The sequence below is a fragment of the Lagopus muta genome, chromosome 8 (assembly GCF_023343835.1).
Source record: "Lagopus muta isolate bLagMut1 chromosome 8, bLagMut1 primary, whole genome shotgun sequence".
Lineage (NCBI taxonomy): Eukaryota > Metazoa > Chordata > Aves > Galliformes > Phasianidae > Lagopus > Lagopus muta.
The window spans coordinates 6750350-6768171 of NC_064440.1; the positions used below are offsets into that span (position 1 = coordinate 6750350).

The window sequence follows — 17822 nt, forward strand, 5'->3', positions numbered from 1 at the left end:
AAATAACCGGTAATTAGTGGATCACAGCACAATGCAAACCTTTCACACATTGATTAACCATAGCTAATAATGTGATTTTATCATCTTTATAACCTATTTTAAATATTTTGTGGGCATAGCTGGAGAAAACAATGGTACTGGCACACATTTCCCCATCAAGTACCACTCCAGTACCGCAGATGCAGCAAGCAATTCTATCTGATTTTTAAACTTCAGCTTTGCCTTAATCTCATGTTCCCAACAAATCTAAACTGCTCTTAGTGCAGTGTCAAAGGAGTCGCTGCAGCAGAAGATCAATTTGTCATGCTCTTATTATCAGAGCTTAAAGTCAGGGGGAAGAGGAGGTTGGCAGGAGCTTGGCAGAGAGCTGCTGGCTGTGTGCCCACGTCGCCAGGCGGACGGGCCGGTGCTAAGCGGGCATTTCACAGTGTGCGAGGGTTTATAGCCAGTGTACGTGAATTACATCGTTTTCCTTGTGATTGGATTTTTAATATCTAATTGGCCAAACACAGGGCTGCTCAGGGTGAAATGAGAAGGCTTTAGGGACAGAGCTGCCTTTCTGAAAGCCGTGCATCTATTTGTGACTTTTCTCTGAAAATGGGTTTTCTAATTTTGGTATATCAGCAGGAAAGAAATTCCAAGCCTAAGCTGGATGGAGAGAAATGGTTTTCTTTATATATATATATGTTCAGGGTCGTGAGATTTAGAAGCCTTAAAAAATGTAATCCTATTTATCCTGTGAGCTCTTGAGGTTCTCTCACTCTTAATTTTCTCCCGAGACTTGTGCACCTATCTCCTAAGGCCCAGAAGGGGCATGTCTCATTGAGCAGGTGTGCAGGATGATACAGCTTCGGTCCTGCCTGGGCAGTGCTAGCACTGTGTCGTCTTCCCTGTGCCTTGTCCTCGCCATGGGTCTTTGCTTTCCTGATGAAAAATAGGAACATGTGGGATGGACTGTGGGAACCAAATGGCAGGACAAGGGAGTACAGAGTAATGGGATTTTCCATTAGCTCCATCTCCGCAAATTTTCCCTGGATAAAGTAGTTTTGGCAGTGGTGAAATTCACCACATCTTGATGAAGCTCATGGGTGGAAGCTTTTTGCCCGCAGGATGGCTAGGAGAAAATCAATGATGAGCACTTGAGCAGTGAGCTGCTTCAGTAAAGCACAAACTTATCACTATCATTGGCAGATCATAGGATTTATTTCTTTTACACGACAGAAACCTGTTCAGAGCAGCAGTAGAAGTGTAATAATGGACTTTGCTTCTGGAGCTGACAGCAGGTTATTGAGGTAATCCTCAGGCAAACACTCTTCCCTGAATTTTTCCCCTTGCTTTCTGAACAGTGAAATTTCTGCCCTGAAACCTGAGGCCTCTGGGGGCTGCTTGAAATGTTGGGCCTTGTTTGAAAGGGCCTGAACCAGGCCTGCAGCACTGAGCTGCCCTGTCCTTTGCACACCTGTTGCTGTGGTCCTGTGGAGGCTACGACGCACTTGCTCACGGGCTCCTTGCTTCGTGAACTTTTCAAGGTACTAATAATCACTTATTTTTTGGTATGAAATCGTTCTGTGAAACTGTAACGTTGCTGGCCTTTGAGAGGGAGTCCAGGGGGATTTGGGAAATGAGTTTGTTTTCTTCCTCTTCATTACCACAACAATTCCCAGCCAAGTGGAGCTTTGTGCCCCATTCTGGGCAGGCATTTGAGATTTGATCCCTCATCTGAGGAGGAGATTCAGTCCCATATCACTCCCCATCCCTCATCCATTGCCTGAGCCCTGCACTAGAGCTTACCTGTTCTGAAAGTCAAGTCTGCTGCAAACAGGACCTGGACTTTTCCTGCTCTGTTTCACTCTTAACTGCTATGTTCTGTGGAATTCAGTTCAGAAAATGAGAAAACACCATCTGACACAATACTTACAGCATACAGAAAGATGAAAAGCTGTCAGGTTATGCCTTTTGGAAGACGGGGGACAGCTCGAGATTAAAAGCCTTTCAGAGAGGCCAGTTTTGAAGGGTGTGCTCTCTGGTAGCAGGGTTCTCTAGGGTAATTTGAAGTTCCTCCTGAAATCTCGATTGCCTTTTATGAACACATAGACAGGGGGATAGATGATGGTAAAGCAGTGGATGTGGTCTATCTTGATTTTAGTATAGCATTTGACACTGTCTCCCACAGCATCCTTGTAGTTAAACTGAGGAAGTGTGATCTGTACATTTGGCTAGTGAGGTGGACTATGAACTGGCTGAAGGAAAGAAGCCAGAGAGTTGTAGTCAATGGGACAGAGTCTGGTTGGAAGCCTGCATCTTGTTGAGTCCCTCAAGGGTTGGTCCTGGGCCCGATACTATTCAATATATTCATCAATGACTTGGATGAGGGAATAGAGTGCACTGTCAGCTTTCTGTTTGCTGATGACACAAAACTGGGAGGAGTGGCTAACACTCCAGAAGGCTGTGCTGCCATCCAGCAGGAACTAGACAGACTGGAGAGTTGAGTGGGGAGAAATCTAATGAAATATAAGAAGGAAAAGTGTAGAGTCCTGCATCTGGGCAAGAACAACCCCGGGTACAGAATAGGTTGGAAGCTGACCTATTGAAGAGCAATGTAGGGGAAAGGGACCTGGGGGTCATGGTGGACAGCAGGATGACCATGAGCCAGCAGTGTGGCCTTGTGACCAAGAAGGCCAATGGCATCCTGGGATTTTTAGGGGGATTATTTAAGGGTGTGGTTAGTAGGTAGAAAGAGGTTCTCTTCCCCCTCCACTCTGTGAGACCGCAACTGGAAGACTGCGTCCAGTTCTTCTGGGCCCCTCAGTGCAAGAAGGACAGGGAACTGCTTGAGGGAGTCCAGTGCACAGCCACAAAGATGATTAAAGGAGCAGAGCATCTCTCTTATGAGGAAAGGCTGAGGGAGCTGGGTCTCCTTAGCTTGGAGGAGCCTGAGGGTTGACCTCAATGTTTGTAAATATGTAAAGTGTGAACATCAGAAGGATGGAGCCAGACTCTTCTCAGTGACACGCAGTAATAGGACAAGGGGCAACGAGTACAGCTGGAACATAGGAGGTTCCACCAAAATTTGAGAAAAAACTTCTTCACTGTGTGGGTAACAGAACACTGGAGCAGTGATTCTGTGATCTTAATGATATGTCTTCAGAGTTCCTTTCTGAATGTCTGTACTTTAGTACCTCATATGAAGATCCCAGGGCTCTCTGTGAAATTTGCTCTGTTTGTAATCAAACCAATTCACCCACCCATCTCCATGAAGTCATGTATAACATTTCCAGAATGTTAAATGTCATGGGGATTTTTATTTTGCCTGTAGAGTCCAGGATCCCTGTACTAGCCAGAGCCCAAGCTCAGTTTTATGTATGACATATGACTTAAAACTAGAGCAATGTATTTGGTTTTTATTAAGCAGAATCCCATGAGACTGGTTTTAAAATGAGACCAAAAAAAAATGCACAGGAGCCAAAATATCTATCATTTTTAGAATATGCAAGACTCTAGACAGCTAGTCCTAACGTAAATGATACATTGCACAATTGATGTTAGAAACTAATCATGTCAAGATGGCTAAAGCAGCCTTTTAATTCATTTATATCCTTTCTTGTGCTGTCAAGGATCTAATACATTCACTTTAACTCTAATAGGGATGAATTGCATAGTTATTAAAAAAAAAAAAGAGAAAAAACCATTTTTCATTAATCAAAATGTTGTTGGTAAACTAGATTTTCTGAAGTGCTTATGGTTCAGACGTGTGATTGTTGCTGTTCTTGCTGTTTCAACCATTTTGCTGCTAGTGGAGTCAATGACCAAATTTTTCCATCAAGTAGAGTAGAAATTAGACACTTGAATTGTTTCTCATCAGTTATAATATTTACAAGCTAGCAAAAATGTTCTAGATAATGTCCAACATATTATTATGACTGGAGGTTGAGATCCTCTTATTTCAAAAGGTTCGTTTATTTAGCTCAACCTGACGGTAATAGCTTTTAATCACCTCATTAAATAACACATTTTCAAGCCTGCAATTGCGGTTTATTTTTGTTGTTGATTGTTTAAAAATTGTTGCACAACTAATATCAATAAATGATTTTTTTGCAATTCTTAAATTTTCAACCCAACAAATTCTTGAACTACAAACAGAACTCAAGAAAACAGTAAGCATCTTTATAGGAATTAATCTGTAAGATTACCCCCCCTAAAATCTGCTCACCAAAAAATGCCAAAGAGCAGCAGTGGGTTCTTAGCAAGCAGCATGGAGACCTACAGGCATGGGGATGGAATTTATTCAAGACTGGTCTTCAGCTGCCTGGCACAGCCCTCAAACAGTTATGAAATTAGCATTAGACAGGAGCACAGGGCTAAGTTCGGTCTGATTTTTGAACCTGTACTGGGAGACAGGTAGCAGTAGTTGTGAAGAAACCATTTAATTAATTCATCTTCAATGGCAAAATGCTTCTCTTCTTGCTCTTGTTTCTCATCCCTCTGTATCCTGCTTGCTTCCACATAAACAGATTAGAAGACGATATGATGTATAAATTAAATGACAACCTTTGTTGGTGCTCATATGCTCGGTTGCTTTGGTACCTCAAATCACTCAGTATTTAACAAATTATTTTCACCCTTTGGTTAGATTTTACTTCTGGAGGGTAAGTTCTGGTAAGAAATCTAACACTTTTTGATTAAACAAGATTTATAAAGTAATTGAGAGATGTGAAGGACTATATAAATGCTAAGTGTTATTCATGAACAATTAACATAAGGAATGGCATTCCTCTTACTTGCACTTTTGATGTTAAATGAAGAGAGACCAATGAATGCAGATAAAGCCAAATGAATTTCTGAATTTCGTTTGTAGATGGGAATATACAACAAACGGCCATCTGCCAACATAGAAAGGATTAGTGGCCTCATACCATTTCATCCACAGCTGAGAATAGAGGAAAAATACAATATTTCTCTTCTGTAGTCTCCAGTACAAATCTGACACAGATATTACTGTTGTGATTGGTTGTGACTCTTCATAGGAAGCAATATGAAGTCAGAAAGCAGACTGTCCAAAGCAGTATTAAAAGAGCTATTGCGCAACTCATGGACCTTTCACACTGCTTACCAAAATGGCAATTCCCTGACCAAAGGTGAACTAATAATGAATCTGGAATTAAAAGCCAGTGTAGCCAGAGAATTTTAAGAGAAATAGAAGTGAAATGAGTACATTTTGGCAACTCATATCCCAACTGATTTGGAAAGGACATACTCATTCTTGCTGTGTTTATATCGTCACTGAATCTTTTGGTATGTCTCAGCAAAGACCATATGCTCTTTTTATTTTCAAAGTCACAGCTTTGGAAAGACATTACAGGTCAAGCTGTTAAATACTGCTGTATTTCATGGGCTGCAGTTTTTAACAGTTACTTATGAATATGCCAGAGTGGTTGAATTTGGCCAAACGTTAAAAGCTCTTCCTTTGAGTAGGTCATGTGAAGGAAAACGTTCTGTGATATGTAGCCCTCTGATTTTTATTTGTTCCTCTCTGGACTTCTAAACAGAATTAAAGAAAAAAAGAAAAAAAAGATAAAGATCATTGAAGTGAGGTGAGTGTGCCTCTTCACTACAGTGATTTTCTACTATCTTTCCTACTGATTAACTGTATTAGGTGCAATACTTAATCTTGTGATAGAAGAATTCCTTTGGAAAAGTGTTCTGTGGTACCAAGAAGCCAAAGCTGCAGCAATATTGTACATTGTATACACTCTAAAATACAATGAGTTTGGGTTTTTTTTGTTGCCTCTTGCCAACTGCAAATGTAAAATTCCAGCTGTTTTACTTCCCCCTTTCATTATAGGTCTCCTCTTAGATAACAGAAATAGCACAAAAACCTGTTAGATAACAGCACAAAAATGGCATCTTACAATGTGCAAATAAAATACCCGTACCCTTGTCAGACAGGTTTATAATCACATAAAACACACAGAAGGAGGGAAAACAACCACACAAGTGTGAGGCAAACACAAATTTTCTTTGAGTAAAGCTTAAAAGTACAATCTGACTGTTGGAATAAGGACAGAGCAGGAGAACCTGGTTTTTATCACTCGAGGTGTCCTGTGCAGGAGCCACGAGCACATCATTCACATTTACTTTCCGTTGATTAGACACAGTTACGGGAAAGGCACTTGGGTTTGGCATCTCTCCCAGTGCATAAGAGGCGCCGAAGATGACATCCAGGGGATCCCAGCTGGGTCTCAAAGTGCCTCCCTGCTGCCACTGGCACAGAGCAGCATGTTTATATTTTTAAGCTGTAAAGCCTATACAGAGAGGCCCAAGATTTAGCAAGGACACAATAATTGCTTTCCTTTCAACAGCAGGTGACACAATTCCCACTGAGAAAAATAGAATCCTGCTCCTTCAGTCATAACAGGAGGAACAGAAGGAAAACAGATGAGGAAATGGGAAATGTCACCAGTCCTGTCTTGGTAATGCTGTTTGCAGGCAACAGAGAACCCTACAAGCACACAAAATTAACACACTGCCAGGTTTATAGTTTATAATCCAAATGACATAATTTAATCAATAATTTTAAATTTCTATGTTCAGAGACTGATGCTCTTGCTGTTTTTTTCTATGCTGCTTTTGCCCAGGGGAACACCCTGGGCCGCTGGCAGCAGCTCCACAGCCTGGTCCTGAGAGCAGAGAAGCATGGAAAGTGCTTTGACAGTGCTTGTCACATCTAGCAAGGATGCCTGGCAGACATGCATCCCAACTGCATCCCTTTCTGTCTTTGTGTAGATCTCAAGCCTGGCATTCCTTTCAAAACTCAGTCCTATTGCAGACTCAATGAGGCTGAGGTTCCCCTGGCCCCTTGGGGTGGCCAAAGCAGAAGCAGTGCCTTTGTAAAGCCAGAAGAGCTGGGCTCCATGTCTGCAAACTAACACATGCTGATGGGAATTGTACTGTAAAGTGATAGTAGATATTGTGATGTCTGGAATAATATTGTGCTACAGTGTCACTGCAATTACAGTGCTATCCATGGGCAAGCAGCCTGGTTTACAAACTTCCCCAAAGCTTTGAAAGGGTGCAAATAATCGTATGTAATCGTGCAACTAATCAGTGTTCCCCAGACATTGAAAGTTAATACATATTTCTGGGATTTGAAATCATGCTCATGAATTTCCTCTTGGTAGGCATTATTACGTATCTCATAACTTTAGTGGGCTTAACCATGGGTTATTTTTCAGATAAAGCAGTTGTGGTATAACAATGTGTTGAATTAAAGTTAGGTGAGGATCAAATCCTTAGATCTCCCAGTAGAGTGGTGCATCTCTATTCCAATATCCAAGCTGCGGATTGAATATACTGTATCTGCTAAGGGTTGAATGCTGCCTTTTTGAAAGCAAAGGTTTTCATGTGTAGCACATAGCTGAACAGATAATTGTCTGTGGAAAGCAGGAAACTCTGCCTTGATTAATAACTTAATATTAGATTTGAAAGAACAAGCTCTAATCAAGAACCTTTTAGGAGACAAGTAATCTAAAGGTCTTTTTCATCAGAATTTAAAAGATAAAACAGTGCAATATGGCTTGTGATCTGTCAGCTGATACATCTTAGTTTCAGAGACACAATCTGTCAAAGCAGGAAAATCAATTTTTCCTGAGACATCACTAGAGCTGACTGCACTGCTCTCTTTTGCAAATGACCTCTGATTTTCGAGGCCATAACATTAAGTCATTGCATCCTTACTACATATACACGTTTCAGATTGCCTTATGTGCTGTACATGTGTGAGTACATAAAAAGCAGGTACATATTGGTGTGCTTCTGATGCCAAGTTACAGAGATGGATAGAAGGTCTGAGGACATCTAGGTTTCAGACACATGTAGATTTCATTACCAGAATGACTCAATGATTTTGTTCAGTGTCTCAGTTTTGCTTGGCATTGGGATAAATCCAGTCATCTCTAGGAAAGTTTTTGTTCTTACAGCATTGCAGGAGAGCCTGCAAAGTCCATTTGAAATGACAGACTCATCTGCCTTGTCTTAACCCTCTCTCCTTGGCCCATATTTACTTTGTGACTAGACAGACACTCTCACATTCAGCTGCCCTCCTGGCCCCAGGCATCTGATGTGTGAGTGCAAACTAATTGAAGGGGAAATTCAGCCATCCCATAAGTGATTGTGTTTTTCAAATACATCCAGAGGAAGGCTGTATTTCACTCTACAGGACGTGCATGCAAGTATCAAAGGAAGGGAATTTGTATGCTATGCCCTCCCAAGTCAGAAAGAAAAGCAAAGCTGTTTGCTTCATGGGAAGGAACCAGGAGGCGGATCTGGAAGCTTACCACGGTAAGGCCTGGTTGGGATGCTGGGCCCAAGGCCTTTTCTTTGCCAATCACATCCCCAGGGGCAGAAGGATTTATATCCAAGTCAGATCTTCTGTTTCAGGCCCTGCTCCTTCCCCACTACTGCAAAAAAAGCTTTTGCCCAAACAATGTTTTACAAGGCTCAGGGCTATAAAGGGCACTTGGAAGGAAGAGAAATGAGGCAAGAGAAATGGCTCTGTTCGGAAGCAAAAACCAAGCTCTTCTGCCTGAGTCTCAGCCATAAAGTGCTGTGAGACAGTTCCCTCTGGGAAGGCATGCCGTGCTCTCATAGCATGTCACCATTTCCACATCCAAGTGGTGCTGGAATGTGTGGCAGAATCTCCTTTGAGTCCTGTAAGACCAAGGGTAGTGCTGTTTGCATGAGGATGTCTGATATGCAAACAGAAACAGCTGAGGAGAAGAGGCAATTATTCAGTGCAAGGGACAGGGATTTCTGGAATACACACAATGTGCATTTATACCCAAGTAATTTGAAGCTTTACTCTCAGTAGCATGCATTTGTTCTGAAAGCTTTTGTGGGTGATTTATAAAAAGTGTTATTTCTATTACTCAGGCGCATTAGAAGAAGCAAATTATCTTATTACATTATGTGAAGTCAAAAGAAGAGTTAAATGGACCATCTGAGTTTCTCTTAAAACATTAATTTTCTTTTGTTGTCCTTAATTTCCTTGATAATGAATGTTCACAATAGCCACCGGGTATTACTGTATGAAAGAAAAATTAGATCATTCCTGTTAGATGTAAATCCTCTCCCTAGACTTGTCATCAGGATATTCTTACTGTAAAATTCTCTATACACGTGAAATGCCAATCCCTGAAAATATTTCCTGTTGGAAAACAAGAGGTTTTCAGAGTCTTTTCATTTAAATACTGTCAGGTTGATGACTATGGAAATTCTTTCTACATGAATGATCAAGGACTGTATCTGAAGTCTGAAAATTGCTTTTCTTCCCGAATAAGTTTAATTCTGCCATATCAATGAGACCTGCAAGTGCTCAGCCATTTTCACAATATGCCATGCAAGATTATGTCAGGATGGTGAGCAAGTAAAACAGGTCACTTTTATGACTACCTGTAATGTCTGCAACACCTTAAAACCATACTTATGTCATCAGCTTCTCTTTAAGACAGAGATAAGAGCGTTCCTGCAGACTGTTAGTGGGAGCTGGACACCAGGGACATGCCCATTGCCAGTGGAAGGCTCTTTGTAAGCCATGAGACAGAGCTTTAAGGCAGCCTTTAAGACTTATCAACTTCTTCCACAGGAATGCGTAGGAAATGCCAGGTAGTGCAGATGAACAGGATTTGAAAAGAAAAATATACCTAATCTTTGGCACTTTCAGGGTGTGAATCTTTCAATTTTTTTTTCTCCCAAATTTACTATTGTGATCTAGTGCATGAATGCAAACATGAATTTTTATGCACAATAATCTAAATCATTAGCCCTTGTGTGAATCATACATTACAAGTCTGTGAGTCGTGCATGGAGCTCATGCACAGTTCAGATACAGTGTTTCCACCCTCCTGTTGTGTCTGAGTTATTGTCACTGTCTTTGAATACACAGAAGCATGAGATGCTCAACAACTGTGAGATGACAATAAGAGATCAATATGTATTGGATTGTTCATGTGAAATAATTTGTACCCCCCAAAGTACCCATTAACAGTAGAGAGGAAAAGCTGATTAATTTGTCTCCCTTTTATCTGTCTTCATTTTGGACTTCCATGCCTCAGTTCATTCCATTAAGGTCAGCAAGATGCCAGCTGAACTTGACCCATATCACCCTTATGCACGGGAAATATGATGTCACCTTTGTGAGAAACTAATTTCTTTAGGTACAGAATTAATTTGTATTTTGTTTTAATTTGCCCTCTGTGTCTCAGACCAGTGGGAACCGAAGCTTCTGCAGGAAATTGTGTCTGTGTTTCCCAAGAGGGATGCGGTTAACTAAATATCAGTCTGCAGTAGAGCAGAAGGTACACTGACATGACTCATCACTTGTTGCCATAGATTTTCCAGCTTATGATGATAAAGATCTTTAAAATGTAATTCACTTAAATATTGTAAAGAACTTTTCCAGTAAGCCACAGTTAATGACAAAAATCAGATTAGCAGAACTATAAACGTTTATGCTTATGCTTTTTCTGTTAATTCACGTAATGTTCCCTGTGGATTCAAAGATTCATGTTTAAGAAACACTAAAGCTAAGTATTTCACTTGGTATTTCACGCATAAAATCAAGGACATTTTTAAGCATCCATTTTTGAATTCTAACTTGTAAGATAAGATATAAAACAGAAGGCTATCATGTAATCTGAATTTTCACTGCATATCTGTGTAGAAACCAACAATGAATATTTCAAAGAACTATAGAATCACAGAATGGTTTGGGTTGGAAGGAACCCTTAAGACCATCTAGTACCAACCCCTGATATAGGCAGGGACACCTCCCACTAGACCAGGCTACTCACTCCCCATCCAGCCCAGGGAGGGGGGGCATCCACAAACTCTCTGGGCAACCTGTTCCAGTGTCTCACCACCCTCACAGTAAAGAACTTCCTAATATATATTTTACATCAACCCACTTCCAGTTTAAAACCATTTTCCCTCATCCTGTCTCTACCTGCTCTTATAAAAAGTTCCTCCCCACCTTTCCTGTAGGGCCTTCATGTACTGGAAGGCTGCTATAACATCTCCTCAGAGCCTTCTCTTCTCCAGGCTGAAGAGCCCCAGCTCTCTCAGCCTGTCCTTGTAGGAGAGGTGCTTCACCCTCTGATCATCTTCATGCCCTCCTCTGGACCTGCTCCAACAGCTCCATGTCCTTCTTGTGTTGGGGGCTCCAGAACTGGCATAATCACCTCCCTCAACCTGCTGGTCACACTTCTCTTGATGCAACCCAGGATATGACTTGCCTTCTGGGCTGCAAGCACGCATTGCTGGCTCATGTTGAATCTTTCATCAGCCAGCACCCCCAAGTCCTTCTCTTCAGGGATGTCATGCAGGACAGTGTCAAATGCTGTGCAGAAGTCCAGGTAAATGGCATCAGTTGCTCAATTTATCTAAACAAGTATTTTCAAGCCTTTCATTATATTGTTCTTATTTGGTTTAGTCTTACTAAAATAAACAGAATGCTTTGCAATAGCTGTAACTAATATGTCTAGGCACATAACTTTTCAGATACATATCCAGTTCAGAGCATCAATATTCAACAGCAGAAAAATTATTAGCATTACTGGGAACTAAATTACAGCTTTGATTTCACCAATGCTGCATTATACCTGTGAATTCTAAAATGCTGAACAAAATTAAAGGATCAGTTAAATTTTTATGAAAAGGAAATTGATTATCTTCGAATTGAAATATGTCATTATATTTGTTTGCATCTGCTGTACATGGCATGCTGAAGTTACAAGTGTTCAGAAGATCAAACATTCATACGTTAGAGTGCTTGTAAAAGCTCAAGATAATAGTGATTATTAACATGATTGTTACATGCCAGAATTGTAAGGGGAGTTCCTTGCTTTGTCTGAAACAGAACTGAAGAGGAAAAACCACTAATTTCTGCTTTATGACAACCTTTACATTATGCTCTGTTACTTCTACATGATAAATTCAGCAATGTGTATCCCTGTCCTCTTCAGTACAGAATCTTTCTGCTTCACACGTGGCTGTGAGCAGCTTTTTATACTTGCCTTAGGTGCACAGCTCTCTCCAGGCTCTGCAGAGGACACAGAGACATGTTGCATGACTGCTTGCAAAATGTCTGTCACTGAGGCCAACTGAAGAACTGGAGGGCTGTGCACATCACATCGAAGAACCCACCTGTGCAGCCAAGCAGCACTCAGTTATGTCATTTTACATCTCATTTTTTCCACATATGCTCTAATCTTGTCAATGCATCTAATTGCTAGTGCTGTCCCAAACCAATATATATATATATCCGGGGATGATAGAGTTGGAGTTGCAGCCTAGCAGGAAACTGTACTTTTAGTGCCTTTATGCAGTCTGTTCCACTCTTAGAATTTACAGAGAATTATTGGATCTAATAAAAGGCGCTTCTTTGGCTTGAGTGCTGAACAGGCCTACACAACATAAATGTGTGCTTGTGTGCTGGCTGCTGACACAAATGTTCCAGTTCTTACTCTCTTTGTTGGACTTTCTCCTTATTCCTTCCTATTAAAGTGGAACATTCTCTTTCCACTAAATCTACTTTCACTAAATCCTTATATATATAGGGATACTTGAAGTTTATCTCCAGCCAATATCACATGATGCTATATAGTCTATACACTACTTAGGAAATGCCAAACTTCTTATGATTAATCCCATGAATCCAGAAAGCCAGGTTGCCCTGCATACTAGCTGAGCTCCAGCTGTAAGCAGAGGATGCTGATGGCTGTTGGGGATCAGCACAGTCTGTGATCAGAGCTCAGCACAGCACACTCAGCTGCAAAACTCCCAGGGAAGGTAAGCCTCCTCACACACACTGCTTTTAGTCGTTACCTGCAGGAGTTTTTCTTCTTTCATTTGTGCAAGTAAATACAACCACTGCCAATCCAGTTGCATTTACAAATGTTTCTATTTTCTTGTATGTCTCATGGAAATGTGTATGTAAGGCATTGCAAGACGAGCTGTTGACACAAACATTAATTTTCAAAATGTGCCTAATAAGTACTCAACTCTGAGAAACTTGGTGGCTAGAGGAGAGTGTGCTGGCAGGAGCAAAAGAGAAGCAGAAGGAGAAGCAAGGCTGTGTCTGGAAAGGAAATCTCATCCTCTGCATGGCACATAGCCTTTTCTCTGCCCTTCTCTGGTTTTTCTTTTCCTACAACCTATAACAGGTTGATAATTTGGCTTTTGCTAATTCTTAGGTCACCTGGTGCTAAGAGCAGGAGACAGAGCAGTGCATCCTCACTCTGTTTTGCCCAGTGATGCTTGGAAGTATTTGGGGACCATCAGATTGATATCCCTGTAACATAGGGTTGGTTTTATATATTGCATGTTTTAATATACTTTACTATGGGCTTTCAATAAGCATATACTGAGTTTTCTCTACAGTGTGTTTTAAGAAAAGATCTAAATGTGAAGATACACTTGATTTGTGTGTGAGTACCTTCTTCCTCACGCAGAGTTGTCAGAATGTTTGTGAGGATGTGAGGACAGTGATACTGAAGCTGTGAAAGAAAATGGTAGAAAACTTAATGTCCCGATTTGTGTATTTTTAGGATGGATGGTAGAGATTATTACAGTTGAGTTAACATGTCTGACACATGCAGAGAATGAAGAATGTCTTTATCTGCAGCTACCAAGTATTTGTAATAACATTAGAATTAGATTCTCCACCTCAGCAATAGATCCCAGGAATGTTTTTCTGTCCTTGTTATCACTCCCTGTCTTCTTCAGTTAATGTGAGTTCACCCACAAGTGCCATATGCCTACACGAGTCAAACTCCAGTAGCCAGCAGTTGTTCTGTGTGTTCTGCTTGAGTCGTGTTCATAGAAAAAACATCAAGGAATGATTTAGAAATGGTAATTACCTGTTAATGTCAGAAATTGATTAATTAAATGCTCCAGTGTTTACTCTGCATCATTATGACTGCTAACATTTCTGGACAATTTCTTACAGCATCAGTGTCTTTGCTGTGTGAAGTTTATTAATGTAAATTAGATTTGACATAAACAAGACTACAGCTAATTATTTCGGGTACATATACACATTGTGTAGGAGCAAGCTCATAAAATCTGCCCGTCGTTATGCACTCATGTTTTTTTTCACTCTGAATGTCTGTTTTAGCTGTGTAACAAATCCCTACTGCCCTAAATAACATCGATGTTTTTTCACTTGTGAAATTTCTGAGATACAAGATTTCTGTCACTCCAACACCTCCTTAACTTATATAAAGCCATTAATAACCTTGAACAACCTGGAACTGTCACGTATACCACTACAGTAAGCCTCACTTTCTATTTTCATTTTGTATTTCACTATATAGAGCAACTTCATCACTACACCAGGCTGACTGAGGACAAGAGCTGCCCATGTTAGAGGTGACCACCCTGCCCAGGAGACAAGGTCTGGGCACTGGGTGCAACCTGCTCATCCCAATGCCCACTAAAATCCCCCTTCGTTTTTTTGGTACAGCTCCCTGCCTGCTGTCCAGAGCGATGCCCCATGTAGTGTGCTGGAATGGCAGTCACAGCGAGTTACAGTCTGGAATAGATGGGTATCAGTGGAGATTCGGGGATCACACCTAATAGAAAGCAAGGCTGTTGGTACTGTAGGACACAATATTTTTCAGCCTTGGTTTCTGTTCCTGCAGTAACTGCATATGCCTGATGTATTGTTCACTGGAACTGTTAACTGGTGTTAAAAGCTCCATGATTTAGAGCGTGTCTAATAAATTCAGACTGCTCTCTTATGATATCATGCTTTTCTATTTCATGATAATTCTAGTAAATTCCAGTTAATGCTTTGTATTTGCTTTTACTGATTTCTCTAAGGTACAGAGAATGAGCTAAAAATAGCATGGATTTGACTGCTGGACAAAAACGTCCAGTTTCTTATACAGCCAAGCAGAATAATTAGCTCAATAGAACTGACTGCTTGTTCCCATTGTTTGCATAAAGTATTTTTGGTCCAGAGACACGCTAATTTTTTTTAGTAAAAGATACTGATACAGAAGAATCAATCACATTATTTGCACTTGCTCATTCCCAATCTCTTGCTCCGGTTTTATTTACCTCTCCCTCTTTTATTTTGCCAATCTTCTCTGTTTCTGGCTTCACTCCCCACTACCTTTATATCATACCTCATTTTGTAAAATATTCCATTCTGTCAAATAAGCATTTTTAAATGGATCCCAGTTTGCAATTGCTTGCCTGTTTTCTGTAAAATATTATTTTCTTCTATTTGATCATAGGAATTTATCCTACCACTCACCTACTTAATCTTTGCCTTCATTTCATTGCCCTGAGAGAGGAAGGCTGTCATACTGTTTTATAAATTGGCATTTGTCCTCTTACAGAGCTGTTTCTTAAACCATTCAGTGCTTTGAAAGTTAGGGGCCAGAGTATTACACTGACACTAAACGCAGCACAATGGTGTTACCACTGCTTGAGATCTTCTGGGCTTCTTCTTCGAAGACATCAGGTTTTCCTTAGAAGGAAAGGGAGGTGTGTGCATCTGTTATGAACAGGATGCAATATTGGATTATAATGCATTTTGAAGGCTCTTATGACAACAGAACACTCACTTTTAACAAAAAGGACTGAATTCAGCAGAGCCATACTGGTTCAGTCCAGCTGACAACTGCTCTGCTATTTTTCAGTCCGAGTCTGCCATAATACTTCCCTTTGGAAAGCAGAAGCTTGTACTTTTGTCTTTTCAGTTTCACTCCTTAGTATAAGGGGTAGCAGCAGGGAAACAGTGGGATTCTTCCCTTCATTCTCCAGGATACATCACTGATTTAATGTAAACCTGCTGTAACACAAGTAAACTCCTTTAAGGCAATTTTTAGTATTCTGGTCCCAACATTTTTCCTGTACATAATTGCCTGAGTCTTCAGATTTGCATGTACAAACTGACTTATTGGAAAACAGAAGGTCTTATGAGATAATGGTAAAACTAGAGCATTTTCAGGCGTCACTGGTCTGCAGAGCACTCCTGTTCCCAGTGCTTGTGCTTCTTTGGGTACAAGCTGGCAAAAGCTGCAGTGTGCTGAAGCTCAGTGTGCCTGACCACCACTGCGGGAGGAAGCACCATCTCACAGCTCTGCATGCAGAACACACAGGGCACAGAATCTATCCATTAACTAACAAGCTTGTGCTACTTCAAGCTTTATTAAACCTCCCTGTCCTTTGTGGATAGTGACATTTAATAGGGTGCGGAGCACACACCAAGCAGCAGCTGGAGGAAAACCCAGCTAATTTTGATGAAAACAACTGGCTTCAGATGAGTTGGTAAATCAGTTTTAATCACTGCAGCTGAGATGTAATATGAACTGTTCACTGAGGCTTGAGTGATTTTAAACAATTAAGAAATTTGCTCAACACATTTATTAAAATAATCATTACTGTTTTTACCATAATGGTGTAATTCCACAGTATGTGCACAAGGATCCTTGCCAGCCTTCTGCTCCATCACTGGAGCTCGGAATGTATGCTTTCTGTTCAGCTGTTAATAAAACTGACAATTAAAATAACGTGTTGAAATTGGGCAGGATAATAATAAATTAACACTAATGGCAGTTTAAAAGGATTTTATTTGTTTAAGCTGTACAGCTTACTTTTGTTGCTTTGAACACCAGGGGTGAGCAGTCCGGCCAGGTGTAGCGTTGAAAGAAGTGACAGAAAAGTATCTAATGCAAAGAGGTTTTTATCTTTTTTTATATGTGATTTATTTTTAGTGTGCAGATGAGTAATGCAGTGTAACAGACAGCTTACTCAAATCCTCAATTATAATGTTCTCAGACATGCAAAAAACATAGTCCAGACAAGAATACATATATATATCCTCTTGGGCTGCTGGAAAAAAGCCTATTTTCTATCAAAGGTTTGTGCGGCAGTATGACAACAAAAATAAATATTTTACGAAATGTATAATATTCTCTGAAGGCACTCTCCCTAGATCTAAAGCTTTACCCCAAGGCTCCCTTCCAAGATCCTTCAAAGATGACTTGTGTCTCTGCATTTGGTCTAACAGCTCAGATCTCCCCCTCACAGGTCAATCGCATCTACTCTGTGCTTAGCTAACATCATTTCCTAATTGCAACAGTCTGCTTTTTGGCTGCAGACAGCTTTGTTGTTTGATTTTTAATAACCTTCCTCTGTGAAAATACAACTTTCCTTGTTGCAGCAGATGACTGGGGGCTCTGCAGAGTAGCTTCCTGTCTCCAGGGCTGGATGACTGCAAACACCCGCAGCAACTTGTCTGTGCTTTTATCATGTACTTCATTCAGCATTCTTCTCTTTCCCACAGTGACAAATGTCTTCCTTGGCGAAGTACAAGAACCCAAACCCATGCTGTTGTTTTATTGTCTGGTTTCAAATGCCAGAGGAGTAACCAAACACTACTGCATTAGGGCCTGGGATCCCAGCAGCACCAGCAGTAGTGTTGGATGAGGCAGGACAACAGGAGGTCTGATGCTCTGCAGGGCTGCCTGTGACATTTACCTTCCAGCTCTGTTTCAAAGCTGGTCTGCAGAAAGATGAAGACTGGCCTAAACTATCCGAATTCCCCAACTTTCTGCAAATGGAGCATCTCAGCTGTGTGCCCAGGGAGTATGCTGGGAGCTGCTTCAGAGCATCAGAGCAGTGGCAGTTGGGGCAGCTACTTATCCCCTCACAAGTGTGGGGCAAGGGTAGGAAATGCAGGACCAGATCTAGATCCTGCCCCCAAGATAGCCCAACCGGCACTGCCCAGTGACCAGTGCCAGCAAAAGCTCCCA

The 17822-nt window shown here is 41.0% G+C and overlaps 1 protein-coding gene across 11 annotated transcripts in view; it reads left to right on the forward strand.

Moving 5' to 3' along the window:
* NCKAP5 (NCK associated protein 5) overlaps nucleotides 1–17822 on the forward strand; it is a 362852-nt gene that overhangs the window by 115206 nt on the left and 229824 nt on the right. The window lies entirely within an intron of this gene.